This window comes from Apis florea, unplaced genomic scaffold, assembly GCF_048593485.1.
Source record: "Apis florea isolate Af1SG1 unplaced genomic scaffold, ASM4859348v1 contig_2411_pilon, whole genome shotgun sequence".
Lineage (NCBI taxonomy): Eukaryota > Metazoa > Arthropoda > Insecta > Hymenoptera > Apidae > Apis > Apis florea.
This window is the reverse complement of record NW_028256580.1, coordinates 1,649,729-1,667,088: the sequence shown is the minus strand read 5'-3', so window position 1 is coordinate 1,667,088 and position 17,360 is coordinate 1,649,729. Positions and strand designations below refer to the sequence as shown.

At 30.6% G+C, this 17,360-nt stretch overlaps 3 long non-coding RNA genes across 3 annotated transcripts in view; 2 read left to right on the top strand and 1 right to left on the bottom strand.

The window, feature by feature from the left end:
• The window catches only part of LOC116414027 (uncharacterized), a 37,148-nt gene that overhangs the window by 11,708 nt on the left and 8,080 nt on the right, over positions 1–17,360 (bottom strand). The gene's annotated exons all lie outside the window — the stretch shown is intronic.
• On the top strand, positions 4,453–6,449 carry LOC116414034 (uncharacterized). The gene is made up of 3 exons (XR_015291416.1): positions 4,453–4,830; positions 5,011–5,182; positions 5,323–6,449. It is a non-coding gene; the product is annotated as an uncharacterized LOC116414034 (long non-coding RNA).
• LOC116414033 (uncharacterized) lies at positions 7,522–12,163 on the top strand. The gene is made up of 4 exons (XR_015291415.1): positions 7,522–7,718; positions 8,224–8,477; positions 8,559–8,877; positions 10,297–12,163. It is a non-coding gene; the product is annotated as an uncharacterized LOC116414033 (long non-coding RNA).

Genomic DNA, 17,360 nt, shown 5'->3' with positions numbered 1-17,360 from the left:
AATCTCTCTTCCAACTTTCAAACTCAGGCGCTTTCTGCTAATTAGTCTCTCTAATGATTTATATCGGTCTCTCAGAATCCTATCTTCAAATATCGACAAATTAAGAAGAAAAAAATTTGGTAAATTTTTTTTCATCGAAGAATAACCGAAGATCGGTACAAAATGGCAAGACACATTCTTTAATGGATTGATCGAAAGCTATCTTCTCATTCCACTTGGAACTGCTTCAATTCACTTGATCCGATACACGACGGTATCTCAGTCCACCTGCGACAGAAGGCGAGCAATTATTTCTATCAGACCTCAATTACGGATCACAGAAGAAGTAGGCCGATCCTATCATCTTTCCGCGATAGGAATCAATCATTTTTGAATCATCTGTGAAAATCCATGATCCAGAGATCCATGGGATAATAGATTTGTCACAATAAATTGATTTTTACTATTTGGAAAAGTCATATACGATTCATATTTTCATATTCAGAATTTCATTTATATATATCAAAGATATTATAAATATTTCGCTTTTTAACTTTTTTCGAATAATTAGTATTCAAATATAGATAAATGGATTCTATACTAATATTGTATAGTTCTATATTCTACTTCATTTTTCATTCATTGTATAATGCATTAATGTAATTTAAATAATAAGAATTTATTTAGAATTTATTCAATCGAACAATTAATGAAAATTACATTCTAATAAATGAAGTTAGAATTTATTTAAATGATATTAGAATTATTAATATATTTTAGATGATGGATTTTTATAAAAATTTCATAAAAAATTAAAGACAAATTCATTCACTGTATTAAAGTGTATTAAAGTGTATTAAAGTGATATCTAGAATTTAAGATTAAATGTTCCGAAAGTTCATATAAATGGAATTCTATTCCAATCAATAATAATACACAAAGTATATATTATATATTGCAATACGTAAAAAGTGAAACATATCTTTATATTTATTTCATTTTTACAATTTTATTTAATAAAATCTAATTCGCACAAAAATCCAATCTAATTATCAAAATTAAATGTTAGACTCATCAGAATAGACAACCAGAATTCCAAATCATTCATTTTATAAATGACATTGCATCGTAACCCTTATTCCCAATTACTCGTCTCTTTTCAACAGTCGCTCATTTCCGGTCGACGCTCATCCGTCCTGTTTTCGGTTCGTCGATCCCTTGGGAATGAGAGGATAGAACCCCCTCGGGAATCAGATGGAATGGTTATCCCGATCGCAGGATCCGGTGGCGAGCCGTGATCCAACGTGGCGCAAAATGTACACACGCCAGGTTTACACGAACGCCGCCAGTGTCGAGTGCACAAGTATATCGATATATCGATATCGATCGCCCTCTATCGAGCGATCGTCGAGGGAAATGAGTGTAGTGTGTGTCGTTGGACAGGATATCGGTACATGCCGTTTCGAGCCGATCGACGGTGTTTACGCGCGCAATAAATACCCAAGTGTCCTGTTTCGAGGTTTCTTCGTTAACTCGTACGGCTGATGAAAATGGTATGGTTGTAAGCTCGATCGATCTCCCTGTTTGCCGTAATCAGGCTTTCGATTCTTTGGAGGTTAGGTAATAGCCTCGATATGATAGAAATGTTTGATATGAAGAATGATGTTCGATCGTATCAATTAGTGTATTGACAGGAATTAAAGGCATATATTCGTCTTCTATATGATGTGCAATTTTGATTAAATTTCGTATTTTCTTTTCGAGAGCGATATAGCAAGTAGATTGAACTATTAAGAAGCCACATCTATTGGTAATGAGTGTAACCGCTCCATTTAGAGAGGCATTATTATATTTTCTTTTTAGTTTATTGTCAAAATACTACTTTTAATATTTTTATTTTACATTTTAGTGATTTTGTAATAGCATAACATTTTTTTATTGTTAACTATTATTTCGTTTCAGGAATCAATTTATCATCTTATCTAATCAAAAACAAGTTGATCAAGTTAAAAATATCCATCAATTTTAACCTTTAATCGAATTTCGAATGAAACTTATCTAATAAAAAAGATCCAAAGTTCGAATTATTCCAGACCTAAGCTTAATAACTCGATCAAAATTCTAATCTTAAGCTTAGATTATAAAATTAGAATTTCGACAAGAGCAATAAATACGCACACATACGGAAACATAAGTTATTCGCAGCGTTCCCTCATTACTATTCTCATCCTAATTCTCCTCGAGGCAGACACAATTTCCCAAGCCCTCCTAACGAGTTAATGTCGGCAAAACGGTATACGGTTTCATTAATTATCGCCACGGTAATGTCCTGCCCGTTTAGAAAGACCTTTTCATATCTAGGTTCCAGGAAACCCCGCTACCACTAATGGTCTGTCACTTCGCTCCTTTATTTCGCGCCATTTTGAAATATTATCATCGAGTTGTGCTATCCATAAATCGAACGAATCCATGTGATAAAAAAGAGGCAAATAAGTATTTCCTTTTTGGCCAAAGTTTAAGATTATCTTGACTTTAAAATTAGAAAAATTTTTTTTTTAATAGAGTTTAGTCGAATTAAGAATATTTTTGAGTTTTCACAATATCTTTTAGGTTAAGATTAATCGTTAAGTTATCTGGACTTGAAAGATTATGGAAGAATTTATGAAAATTAAGTATTATAAAAATATTAAGTACTCATGGAATTAATTTAAATTTATTTAGATAAAATTGAAGGATTATTTCTTTTTAAAATAGCCAGTAGTACTTGAAGATATGTTCGAACAACCTGTTCAGCAAAGTGTAATTGTAACTATTAATTTCAGAGTCAACGCAGTATAATTTCTTGCTTCCTGTTAAATTGATTTATCAAAGTTTCGTCACTGTTAATTCATAGAAAATGCGGCAACCATGACGCGTCAATTAATGAAGCATCCTATAAAGCTTCTGGAGGGCGGGTATTTGTTTTGCACGGAATAACAAAGTCAATTAATATTGTAGGTAAAGCAGTCTAATTATTCCATGTTCAATTAATTTCTCGCGAAATTTGTTACGATAAATGAACGAATCGTTATATAATGCACAGAAATATACAGATTGATTTAAAGGTATATTTTTCTTCTCTATTTTCGAATCTAGTAGTAAAAAATAAATAAATTAAAAAATAATTTCAGATTGTTATAATTACAAGATGTCACACATTTTTATATATCTAAAATATATTCAAAATCACAATTATATTACAAATTTCGAAACTTCTCTATTCAAAATTAATCTAACACTCTCTATTCTTTTTACAGGTACAATGACGTGATTCATTTTGGTATCTACATAATATCAAAACCCGACACAAAGTTATGGAAAAGATAGCCGAACGACTAATTAAACCGTACAATATCCTTCATCTGGCGATAGGGAAAAGCGTAATTTTTCAAAGAAAAAAAACAAAGGAAACGTAGGGGAAAGAGGGAGGCGTCATTGAGAAAGTTGATTACGCCCCCTAATAATTTGCGTCTCCACGACTAAAGAGAGGAACAAAGGAGTTGCAGGGAAACAGACGGTCCATTCCGTTGCTCCTACGTTCCTTCCACAGGAAACACAGTCGCTCTGACGTTACATAATTTCCAATTAGTCGACTGGGAGCAGGCGTCGCGGTAAGTAAATTCGTCGCTATAGAACAGAATATTTCTTTCACGAATCAAATTAACGCGACCTGTTTACTTGTCTCTGGATATGAATCAGGATTTGTTGCAGGAGGATGCAGGATCTATAGAATAAATGGAACGCGAAAGAAGAATGGATAATGATGTCTGTGTTAATGTAAATAGGAATTTTGGGTAACTTTGGAATTAGTAATGTATTTAGATGTTCGACGCACGTTTTTCTAATTATGAATAACAGTAAGTTTTCGATTTTTCCAAATTTCAAAATATTAAGAGATTTATTGCTTAAACCTAGACAACAAGAACTAAATTCCCTTCAATTTAAGAATCTTTCTGAATCTAGAGTTTCCTAGATCTATAACAAATCTAAGTTTCATTAAATCTTTAAATAATTGTAAATCTAAGTTTCCATCATATTTACATTTTTTTTTTAGAATCTAAGAATCGTTTCTTTCTACGATTCTCTAGGTCTAAATAATAGCTTAAGTTTCCTTAATCTCAAATAACAGCAAAAGATTTCCATTATATTTAAACTTTTCTTCAAGCTAGAAATCTCTAAATCTAGACTTTGCTAATAAATCTAAATTTTCTTCAATCTAAGAATTTCTCTTGAATTTACTAAGCTTAGGTATGAAGTTTAGGTAGAGTCTTCATTAGTCTCAAATAAGTAATAGTAATAGTAAGGGCTAGATTTAACCTAATCCAAACTTTTCTTCAATTTAAAAAATTTTTTTAAATCTATTAATTGTTTAGCTTAGCTAAATATTCATTGTACTTAAAATATTTTCAGATTTCTTTCCTTGTGTGAAAATTTTGTTTTTAATAAAAACAAAAAATTGTAATTAACTGTAGTAAATTGTATTGTCAAGATTGAAGCGTGAACATACATGTGTGTGTGTGTTCTCACTCTCTGTGTCAGTCGACAAACAAAATAACCACGTCTCATGGCCGAAAGCGAGCGGAAACAGAATGGTTGCCACGAGTTGATCGGTGAAGTGTAACGCGGATCCATAAGTCATGAGATGAAGCACGTTCAAACGACCCTCGACAAACTGAACGAGCGTTGACACGATGTAAAAGACGCGAGAACACGAGTATTTACCCGTGTCCAACCTTTGCTCTTTTTCCAATTTCTTCTCTGTTTATTTCTTTGGAATTCCTTTGGAATCATTTACTTACAAATCAATTATAGGTATATTCTTGATTTTTGAATTTTTTTTCTTTTTAATTTATATTAATTATTAAAAAAAATAGATATTACATTATATTTCAATTCGAAGTTTAATAATAGTTTTGTCGTTTTTTTTTTTTATTTCTTTTTAATTGTCTGTCTTCTAGTTAAAATATTTTTTTCCTTTTTTTATTTCATTAGAGAGATTTGTTATTCTCTTTTTACGTAATCAAATAGCCAGGAACAAACTCGCATTGCGACTTTCATTTCGTTCTCTATTACGCCATACGGAGGAAAAAAAAGAAAAAATAGAACGAAAACTGTTTCGATAGAAATTATGAAACACAAGGATGATTAACGAATTGCAAATGAGGTAAGATATAAAAAGAAAAAATTTTATTTATTAATTTATTTAAAAAACGTACAATATACAATGCAATATATATAATAGAAAATAAGATCATTCTTCACTTAACTAATTATTATTCTTTTCTTTCATTTGAACAATCACAGATGATCCAAGAGTAAGAATCTCCTATGGACACAATGGAAATGTTTGCTGCCAATTTGATCAAGAACTGGATTCCGCATTACTTGCAAATGTCCATTGAATAAATTCAAGAGGATCGAAAAGGCTACTATCCTCTCGAGGCTTTGTTCCTCTATTTTTATTTTTATCTGCAAATCAAATTAACCGACCGCATAATGTTCATGGAAGAACCTTCGTTCTTCCATTCTTTTATCCGTATTATTTCCTTCCTTCTCACGGAGTTTCCTTTCTTATGGGCTAGGAACCGTATCCTAGTGATGTATGATGTCGGCAGAATCTGTCTAACGATTCGGAACGACCGCATTGAACTTTGTAATCAGCTATTCCCGACTTCGTTAGAATGCGTTTGCTTCGAATGGTATTCATATTGGTATTACGATTGGGCTATTCTTCAATGTTCCTTTCAAAGTTCCACCAACATTCATCTCTCTTAAGAGTACTTAACTTTTATAGATGTTGGAATATTAAGTTCTCATTGCTAAAATAATTTTATTCTAGTTTTAAAAGATTTTAACATTATAGAATTTGCAGAATTTTGATTTTCCAAATCTTATTGTCTGGAAATTTACTTCAAAAAGATCATTGTGTTCTTCAAGAATTTTTTTAAAATTAAGTATTTTTTATTTTATTACTGAAAATTAATTAAAAAAAACATACATAATTATATTAAAAGATTTTATAATTATAAAGTTTATAAAATTTTGAGATCTCAAGATCTGAAAATCTACTTCAAGTGAAGTGAAGAGAATTTCAAGTGAAATCATTATTAAGTTCCTGAAGAATAAAGTTTACTAATTATTTTTATATTTATTTTATATTTATTCTAACATTAAAATCATTAAAAAAATTTATAAAATTTCGACTTTTAAAATTTACTTGAAAATCAAAAAAAAATCATTATATTCTTCAAGGATAAAGTTTAAAATTTTAAATATGCTTTTTTACTATTACATTTCAATAATTCAAGTGGATATATCATCATAGAAATATAGTAATTTAAATCAATGTTAATATATACAAATATGTAAATCTGTATGGATAATAATCATAGATCAATGTTGAAATACATTTATAGAAATTTACTTCTATATTTTAGCATAGTTTCACAATCGTTTACATCAATTTTGATGTAGGTTCACAATAGTCTAAGGCAATGCTAATATACGTCGACGTTAACGAAGGTCCATAGTAGATTAAGTCAATGTTGGCATCGGTTCACAATAGTATAAGTCATCGCTTGACGTAGATTTGCATTAACCTAGATTGACTATAATTATATTAGCATATGTCTACTATCAGTTCAAGTATTAAAACATTTACTTAATTAATTTATTTAAAGTTATTTCTAATAAACTGAAAATATTGAAACGAAATATTTGTAATTTAATTTGTATAATATAAAAAAATGAATGAAAAATTTCAATATTTTTAAATAATATTGTATATTAATGCTGACTTGTAATTTTAAGACTTTGCAAAATTAACATAAATTCAGCTCATAATAGTTTAAATTTATATTGACATAAATCTATATTAATTTCGATCGATGTTAATAAAAATTCGCAGGAATAATTCTGTGTAGAATTATATTAGGATATATTACAGATATATTAAACGAAGATTGATAATAATTTACATGCATAAATCGTAGCTTTTCAGTAATTCCAGTTAATAATTTCACCCGACTCTTTTCAAGAATAAAATTTATCTCTTTCATAACGTACTCAAAAAAAAAAATTCCTGCTTTTGCGCGAAGAATATTATTGATTCAAATAACATATTATTGAAACAATGAGGGAGGAATGAGGAGGAGTAAGTAATAAAGTTGAAATCGCTCAACCAGTTTGATGCACGTGCATAAATAGCGGGATTAAAGCGACAGCGAGTTGTCGCACGATATTTTACCGCGTAAACCGCGTAGGCCTCTAACGAATCGCGAGCATTATCGGTAATTGCAAACGCGATCAACCTAGTCACTAGCACGCAGAATATTACCGATAATCTTTCCACCTGTATTTTCCATGCATAATGCCCGCCATTACGTGATAAAATATTTAAAAAATTTATTTTGTTGTTAAAAGGAGGTAAAATGAGAATTTTTGAGTTGGATCAAAAATATCGATAATTATCGATTATTCTCGATATAGTATAGTGTTATTTTCAATATTATCGATCGTGTAGAACGCCCTCTATTCCTTAATTTCAATATCGTATTTTGGTTAAGAATTTAGGTCGATATTATACGTATTACGCAGTATGTAGATCAAAATTTAATGCGAGAGAATTATGTATATCTGAAGCATAGTTGAGAAATTTGCAGATGTATATCAAATTCTAGATTCTAGCAGATATTATAGAGGTAACCTAACATGTCACTAATGCTTATAATTTAGATATTCCTTGTATGTGTAGCCTAAATATCCCAGATTTGCAGTTGTCAAAGATTTCTGAAGAAACTTCTTTGCATTCCTTTCATCTTCATTAATTAAAAAATGAAATATATTATTTCTAAAATGATAGATATGTTCACGTAATGATTTTTATTAAGAATAAATATATATATTTACATTAATATTAGTTTATTAGTAATTTTTCTATAAATTGATGTAGAGGTTAAAATAAAAATTAATTTTAAATGAATCTATACAATTTTCATTGTACTAATCAAATTTATTATTTCCCATAAAATTAAATTATTTATATTAAAAAAATATTTATTTTAGGAGATTGTAATTTAAAAAGACAAGCATGAAAATATTCGCGTGTTTCTTGTTTCTTATATAGTATAATTTTTAAACTTCAAATTATAATATCTTTTAAATTAAAAATTTTTCGACATAAATAACTTAATACTTTTTTTCCAGGAAATAACTTTCTACATCAAATAAATGTTTTGTTTGAAACATTTTTTCATATTTTTGCTGTTCAGAGATGAGAGATACCATATATTAAATAGTAAACATATGTAATATTATAGGAAGAAAATACGCATGATTTTGCTACGAAAGCAAGTCAATTGGATTTCACATATTGGCGTGTGGTATGAATATTTAACTTGTATTCCTGAAATCGATTAAGCGAAGCCGATACCCAGGGATTTCGTCAATTATAATGACAGGTTTATATCGTGTATCGTATAAAATATACGATCGAATTCATACGTTAATATGATTCGTGAATATAATTTTCATTAATATAGACCAAGTGGCTGGAAATACGCGTGATGGAAAATACTCGACAAGCCTAGCCATGTTCACAGGCCGTGTCCAGAGTGCACAATAGGCCGAAACGTCGTTCCAGTGATTAACCGTGCACTATGTCGCCAACGAATTTGCGAATCGAATTTATCGTATTCGAAGATACAACAATGAATCCTATTTTCACGACCACTAATTCCATCGATTGCTCCATTCTCGATTGTTCGTCGATCTTTGATCTGTCTGTCTATATAATGATATCTACATTACATTATTACTCGTCGATATAGAGAGTACAGGAAGGCATTGGCCTGAATGGAGGTAAGTGCAGATTTGAGGCTAATCCAGGTGTAGATTAGACTAAGCTTGAGCCGGTTTTAACTTGGAAGATGGTGGATACGGATTAACCTAGACCTCCTAGGTTACCTTGGAGATGAATAAGCTATGGTTTGGATCTGTGTGTTGCCCCGAGTAATCGTGGTTGTATTGAATTCTTGTTCGGTCTACTGTAAACATAGACATTGTAAATATTAAAATAAACCTACGTTTACGTTGACTTGAACTACTAAAACTGCATGCCAAGATTAGATCTAAAAAGTTAATCTATTTATTAAGTCTTTGAAAATTTATCGTAAAAAGTTGGTCTATTAAACTAAGTTAATTTTATTGCAATTCTGAGATAAAAATTCCTAATCTCAATCAGAAGTTTCAGTAAATCAGATTATTAACGCTAAACCTAGATTAGAAAATATTTAATTCAGAATATATCTGCATTGATGTAATATTATTTCAACGTAGACCTTTTAAAAATTCAGACTATTTATTGGATTTCTGATAATTCATTTTATAGTTAACTTAAATTACGATTAACGTAGAGTTCTTGATTACTGGAATTGAGACCTTTCATGAAATCGATCCAAACTATTGCGAATTCACGGTACCATTGGTGCTAACTATTATATACCCTCGTCAACGTAGAATTTTACGCCAACATAAACCTTTGCCAACGTTGACCTACTCTACTGCGAAGTTTGACGAAAGTTCCTACGTTAGCATTGACCTACACCACACTGTACACACGTTCATTAACGTTTTCCCCAATCCAATCTACGTCAACCTAAATGTAATTTGAAATTAATCCACGTTAATCCAGTCCTAACGCAACATAAATTAGTAAGCATTCATGAAACCTCGAAACCTAACCTATATACCATAATCCGCTTGCTGTAATGCTCGAGTATGAAAAGCACAAGTTTACGCAAATTTCAATGGTATAAAAAATTTAAATGTTATTTATATGTTATATAATTTAAATTAATATCTGAACATGGAACAAATCATTCTTTCCATTATGATGAACATTTTTCATTTTTGATCACGTCGGATTATAAATTATTTATTTAATATTCCTATTTTATTCCACGTTTTTAACAAAATTATTAATAAATCGAAATAAATGAGTAAATTAGTATCACGTGATCTTTTTACGGGATTACCAAAACCGAGAATGAATTTTTCAAGATTTCTACGATTCTATGACCATTCTCACTCGACGATTAAACTCGTTTACGAGAAAATCGTGGAATCCTTTTGTCTTTTTCTACACATTAGACACTTATTCATCTTCTCCAGTTTGTTCTAGTCTCTTTTTTATTCAAATTTCAAGAGATTTACGTAATCCTGGCGCAAAATATCCTTCACATTCATACACACATTCAGTTTATTAAATCTTATTTTCAGGAGTATTAAAAAATTTCCAGCCCGAGAAGAAAAATATTACAATTAGCGACTTGGAGTGACTTAAAAAAAAAAAAAACTCCATTTTATATTATATGGAAGAAACAAAGAAGAAGGAAAATTGCCAAGTTTGGTATTTGAAGCACGTTCGAGAGATCCATTCCTCCATTCCATCTCCATTATTTCGTCGTGGTTTTCCTCGAAAAACGGTTTCTAATGGATCAAAGACACGAAAGAGACGAAAAAACGGTCGGATTGAAAAGCTACTTGGACAACGGAGGCTTAATAAAAGCGGTGCTGATCGGGAAAACACAAGAGTAAAGGGGAAATACGCGAGAAGAGTTGTGCAAGAGAGGAAATCTCCCTTTCTCTGCATCGATCCGTTCGCTAATTAATGTACCACGAACGAAGATTCGAGTGTCGATTGGTCGTGGCAGAGAAAATTGTCCAGAGAGAGAGAGAGACAGGGTATAGGGAAATTTTGTGGTTTTGCGTGGAATGGCAGCACGCGTCTATTTGTATTTTAGGAATTTTTAGGTTAAGTTGGGTTCGCATGGAATCTTTGGAATGGCTCTAATATGTGATCGATTATTTTTAGAATCTTTTTTGGAATTTTTATATGATAAAATGCGGATGTTTATTCAAAAATATTAATTGTAATTATTTTCCAATCGGTTGTCTACTAGGCATGTATCAATTTCGCCGTTTAATCGTAATAGCATTATAGATTAATGCCAGAATTGTCGACGTATGTATATTATATAAATGATTGTGATCGGAATGACGTGATAAAGGTATATAGATAAACATAATTAAACGTCCATCTCAATTAAACGTAATTAGAATCGATAATAATTGTATGCCTTAATTATCATTTTGATAAATTTCACTAGTCTAACAATCAAATATAATTCTCGACAAAAATCCTGAAATTTCCAATTTCAAACCATTTTCATTTCTTTTCAAATTTCAAATTATACATTCTATAAATTCTCAACAAAAAGTTGGAAAATTTTCAATTTCAACCATTTTCAATTCCCGCAAATAATTTCGAACCGAATCAATCCATCCAATTAATCCCAAGATTCAACAATTTCAATTAAAATCCCGAAACCGCTTCTCCAACTTCCGATTTCTCTCCAACTCTTCGATTTCCCAACTAATCGATTTCGATAACGCTACGCTCGAACTCCCAAGATCCTTTGATGCACGAAACGAAATACTGTCCGACGATAATCCCTAGATCTTCCAACGCCCCCAATTCGACTTCCGGTTTCAAAGGCATGACGTCAGAGATTCGAGGCATTTCGCGCCGCGTTCCAACCGGTTCACGGCATTTCGAGGTCACCAGCGCTGGGCAGAGGTGTTACGTAACTCCTGCCAATGGGTCGAATACGATCCACGACATCGTCCACTTCGTCGATCGTTTATCTCGATGTCCCCCCCTCCTCGTCACGGTTCACCGAGACCGCCGCGCATCGCGCGAGAAACGTTCCACGGTTTCCCGCCATTTTCATCGGCCGTTTATCGACCCACGAAAATGGAACGAGCCAACCAAGTTTCGAGGCGATCATGATGGTTGGACGGTGGATCGAAAATCTGTCGTTGAACATGGTTGATAATGGGCAACCGGAAACTGAGGCTATATTACCGACGAGAGGAAATTTTATACGAGGTGATTCGTGAATGCATTCGAGCGATATATAGTAAAAGAATTATTGTAGGGAATGTATCTATATTTCGCGTATATTTTTATATTTCTGTAATTACTATTGAAAGTTAAGAAACTATTTTAGAATTTTTTTATAGTTTTTAGTTAACTTTTACATTATGTTTTTGCAAAAAATAAATTTATTGGTTATTCATTTCATATCGATTGTTTTCTTATATTAATTTTGCAATATATTTTTCTTGGAGAATAAAAAATAAATTATGAAGAAATTAGAAAATTGATTTGTTTTAATTTATATATATATATATATTTTTAAATATTATGCATATATTACATATTTTATATGTATTTTTTTATTTTTATATATTTTTGCATGCTTATATATTTAAAATACATTATATATTTATATTATTAATTAATTAAAATATTTTGTTTCAGAAATTGAAAATTGCAGTTCAAAAAGGTAAGTATGGAAGAGAAGGTAAGTATGGAAAAAAAGGTAAGTATAGGACTGTTTTCAGTCCTTAGATTTAAGTAAAATGGTGAAAAAATGATTAGTTCGTGAAATTATGTCAATTGGAAAAGGTAAGTATTAAAAGGTAAGTAAAAACAGTAAGTATATCAAGTTATAAAAAAAAATTTCACATTCCACCTTCTCTTCAATATGTTATCCTAATACAAAATCGAAAAATTGAACGAAAATATTGAAAAAATTTTATAGCTCTTATTACCTCTTATTCAATTATATTCTCCTAATACAAAGTTAAAAAAATTTTTGTTAATCAAAATTCTAATTTTGTATTAGGAGAATATGATGAGTGAGGAGGTGGCATATGAAATTTTTCGAAAAATTCCAAATTCAAAAGTTTTTGGCAAAATTTTGATTTTGTATTAGGAGAATATGATGAATGAGGAGGTGGCACATGAAATTTTTCGAAAAATTCCTAATCCAAAAATTTTTGGCAAAATTTTGATTTTGTATTAGGAGAATATGATGAGTGAGGAGGTGGCACGTGAAATTTTTCGAAAAATTCCAAATCCAAAAGTTTTTGGCAAAATTCAGATTTTGTATTAGGAGAATATGATGAGTGAGGAGGTGGCACGTGAAATTTTTCGAAAAATTTCAAAATATAAAATTTTTAGCCAAAATTCTGATTTTGTATTAGGAGAATATGATGAGTGAGGAGGTGGCACGTGAAATTTTTCGAAAAATTCCAAATCCAAAAGTTTTTGGCAATATTTTGATTTTGTATTAGGAGAATATGATGAGTGAGGAGGTGGCACGTGAAATTTTTCGAAAAATTCCAAATCCAAAAGTTTTTGGCAAAATTCAGATTTTGTATTAGGAGAATATGATGAGTGAGGAGGTGGCACGTGAAATTTTTCGAAAAATTCCTAATCCAAAAGTTTTTGGCAAAATTCTGATTTTGTATTAGGAGAATATGATGAGTGAGGAGGTGGCACGTGAAATTTTTCGAAAAATTCCAAATCCAAAAGTTTTTGGCAAAATTTTGATTTTGTATTAGGAGAATATGATGAGTAAGGAGGTGGCACGTGAAATTTTTCGAAAAATTTCAAAATTAAAAGTTTTTGGCAAAATTTTGATTTATGTATTAGGAGAATATGATGAGTCAGGAGATGGCACGTGAAATTTTTCGAAGAATTTCAAAATTAAAAATTTTTAGCCAAAATTCTGATTTTGTATTAGGAGAATATGATGAGTGAGGAGGTGGCACGTGAAATTTTTCGAAAAATTCCAAATCCAAAAATTTTTGGCAAAATTTTGATTTTGTATTAGGAGAATATGATGAGTGAGGAGGTGGCACGTGAAATTTCTCGAAAATTTTCAAAATTAAAAGTTTTTGGCAAAATTTTGATTTATGTATTAGGAGAATATGATGAGTGAGGAGGTGGCACGTGAAATTTTTCGAAAAATTTCAAAATTAAAAATTTTTAGCCAAAATTCTGATTTTGTATTAGGAGAATATGATGAGTGAGGAGGTGGCACGTGAAATTTTTCGAAAAATTTCAAAATTAAAAATTTTTAGCCAAAATTCTGATTTTGTATTAGGAGAATATGATGAGTGAGGAGGTGGCACGTGAAATTTTTCGAAAAATTTCAAAATCCAAAAGTTTTTAGCCAAAATTCTGATTTTGTATTAGGAGAATATGATGAGTGAGGAGGTGGCACATGAAATTTCTCAAAAAATTCCTAATCCGAAAATTTTTGGCAAAATTTTGATTTTGTATTAGGAGAATATGATGAGTGAGAAGGTGGCACGTGAAATTTTTCAAAAAATTCCAAATCCAAAAATTTTTGGCAAAATTTTGATTTTGTATTAGGAGAATATGATGAGTGAGGAGGTTTTATATACTTACCTTATATACTTACCTTTCATACTTACCTTATATACTTACCTTTTACAGCTTCTATCTTTTATAATATTTTTTTTCTTTTTTTTTTACAGTTTCCTTAATTCTAGATACTTACTCTTTGCATACTTACCTGTTATATTTGCCTCTGCCTTATTTTGTGATACTGAACAATGTTTTTTGAGAATTTATTTAATTCTAAAGTATTTAGGGATGTATTCGTGTCCCATAAATATATCTGGAATATCTCGTTATTGTTGATAATATTAGAAAATGTTTTAGATAAAAGTTGAGTGATTTCAAGGAAGCTTTTCGCGTTTATTCTCGTAGATGAATCTGTAAAAAATTTATAGAGATTAACTTTAGTTTTTTAAATGGAATTATATATTTTTTATTATTCATTAATTGATGTGTCTCGGTATTTTTTATAAAAAATATTGACCACGGAAATCGAAAAACTACCAATTTAAAAGATAATTAAATAGAATTAAATATCTTTTAAACTAATGATTTTTTGTTACAAATAATCCAATAATTTTTCATAGAAAATGACATATTACATTTGTCATTCGAAAAACATACAATTCTATTTGAAAAAAATGAATGTGATGTTTACGAATCCACTACAAAAAAAACATCGGTATATATATCCCAAAACCATTCAACTTTTATTTAAAACATTTTTTAATATTATCGAAAATAACCGAAATATTACATATAATAAGATATATAAAAATTAAAATTTCTATTCAACTTATAATATGAACACGCAATTACAAGTCACCTTATATATCCATTTTTAAATCCGTACGCAGATATTTAACGTATTTCAAAATTCGGATCAATTATCACGAATATTAAATTTTAATTATTATATCGAACACTATTGAAATACGCGAAATAATTCAAATATTATTGTGATTTCTTGATATTGGAAATTGTCGAGAATTTATCGCAGGTGTATAACGAATCGAAAATTTTCTATCGAATTAACGTCCGGGGTAATATATCGACGTTTGAGAATTAAAATTCGTGCACGAGTAAAATTCCATGTGGAATTTCGGCGGATATTTAGTCGAACGAGTGTTTGCGCGAATGAGAGTGCACCGTTTCCAGAAGCGAATTTCTCAAACATCGGCCCTTGATATCATCGAGCCGGTTACACTTCATCGGAACGGATTAACGAGGGTTCGAGTAGCTTGCTATGTTTTAACGCGATTACCCGCTAGTTCTGAGCCACCTAGCCATCTACCCTGGCCATAACCTCTATCCACCTAATCGCGTAGATAGGAATTTCTGATCATGAAAGTCGTTTCGAAAAGAGAACCTTTATAGGGAAGTTTCGTGAAAATATATGATAAATCGACTATCTTTCATGATAATATTTTTCATTAAAATCATTCTAATGTTAATTACTATCAAAAATTTTATGAATTTTTATTAAGATAGATAGAAATACTTTGTGAATTTAATTCTAGAATCCCTGCTAAAATTGTCTAGGATCTTTTAAAAATTTAGAATCTTAATTGCATTTAAAATATTTAAATTAGGCTGTCGATAAGATAGATAAAAATATCTTATAAACTTAACCTAAAGTCACTAGAATTCCCTATAATTTTTCAGAATTCTATATATATAACATTTAAACAACACTAAAATTAATATGGCAATTTTTAAGAGTGAGAAATTTTAATAAATATTAAATATTAAATTTAAAAATTTATTGGAAAAATTTTCAATAATCATTAATTTGGTTCTAAAAAAAGTTATTCGAATCTTCGAGGCAGAAGGAAGGGAAGTGTCTCTGTAGGACTCTCTGAACATTAGCAAAGTTTTTGAACGAAGTTTCTTCCCAAGAGTTCCTCGAGATTTCTAACGCGATTTGCTATCCCCTTTCCAACAGGCTTTGGGAAAAGTTTCAAATTCATTAGACGCAGTAAAATTATTCGCCGCTTAATAAGCGGCTATAAACGTGCCACGTAGCACTCCGTCGATGTTGGGAAAAGCTTAAAAGCTTGGAAGGCTTTTAGATGGCGCGCTCGAGCCACCAAGGATCATTAGAGTTTATCAATATTTGCGATCGAGTTTTAATCTCAAAAAATTAAATATTTTGTGACAGTCGACTGTTCCAGGAAAAGAAATACGACACTTGGATTTTTTGTTGAAAAAAGAACGAAGAAAAATGGTGTGAAAGAAGCTGGACTAAAATAAATAGAAAAAAGGTGAGAGATACTTAGAACAGAATGAATGAAAGGAAAAGAATAGAGACAAAAGAAAAGAAGCTCTATTAAATTAAGAAGAAGAAAGAGAAGAAGAAAGGAAAAGACGTGAAACGAATGGATGAGAAACGAGCACGGTAGCTGCTAAATATTTGTTCTTGACGTTTCACTTTTCATGGATACAAATTGAGAAGGAATAATAATCGTCGAGTAAATATAAAAAACATAGTTCTTCGAAGTTTTAAATTTAACAAATAATTTTATTCTATAAATATAATTAATAAATCTAAAAAGTTAGATAGAAACCTATTTAATTATTAATTGATCGATAATAAATATATGAAAATAATTACCTAACTTAAATCTACTCCAAATCATAGAAGGATAATATAAAATTTTTAGAGCAATAAAATCGATGAAATGATCCCTATTTTTTTAAATAATTACTAGATTTTTCTGTCGATTCCTATTTAATACACAAAAAGACACATATATCTATAAAATGTTTAATAAGATACACATCAGCTCCCATGGTTTACCACGTGAGGGAAAAAGAAATTATGGAGATAGCCAGGCGGAAGAGAGAATGGTCGATGAAGGGTACCGGAAGCCGAGAAGCGTGAAGACGAAGTTCACGCTTCCTCGAGCGCTCAATATCGGATACTCGTCTCGAGAGAGAAGCTTTCGTCGTTAACAAAGAGACCAAGTCCAAGTTATGCGATAATTACTCCACAGTTTTCATCCGCAAAGGAAAAGAGAGGTGTAGATAGCAAGATGTCTGAGTTCCAACTCCCCGTGGCTTT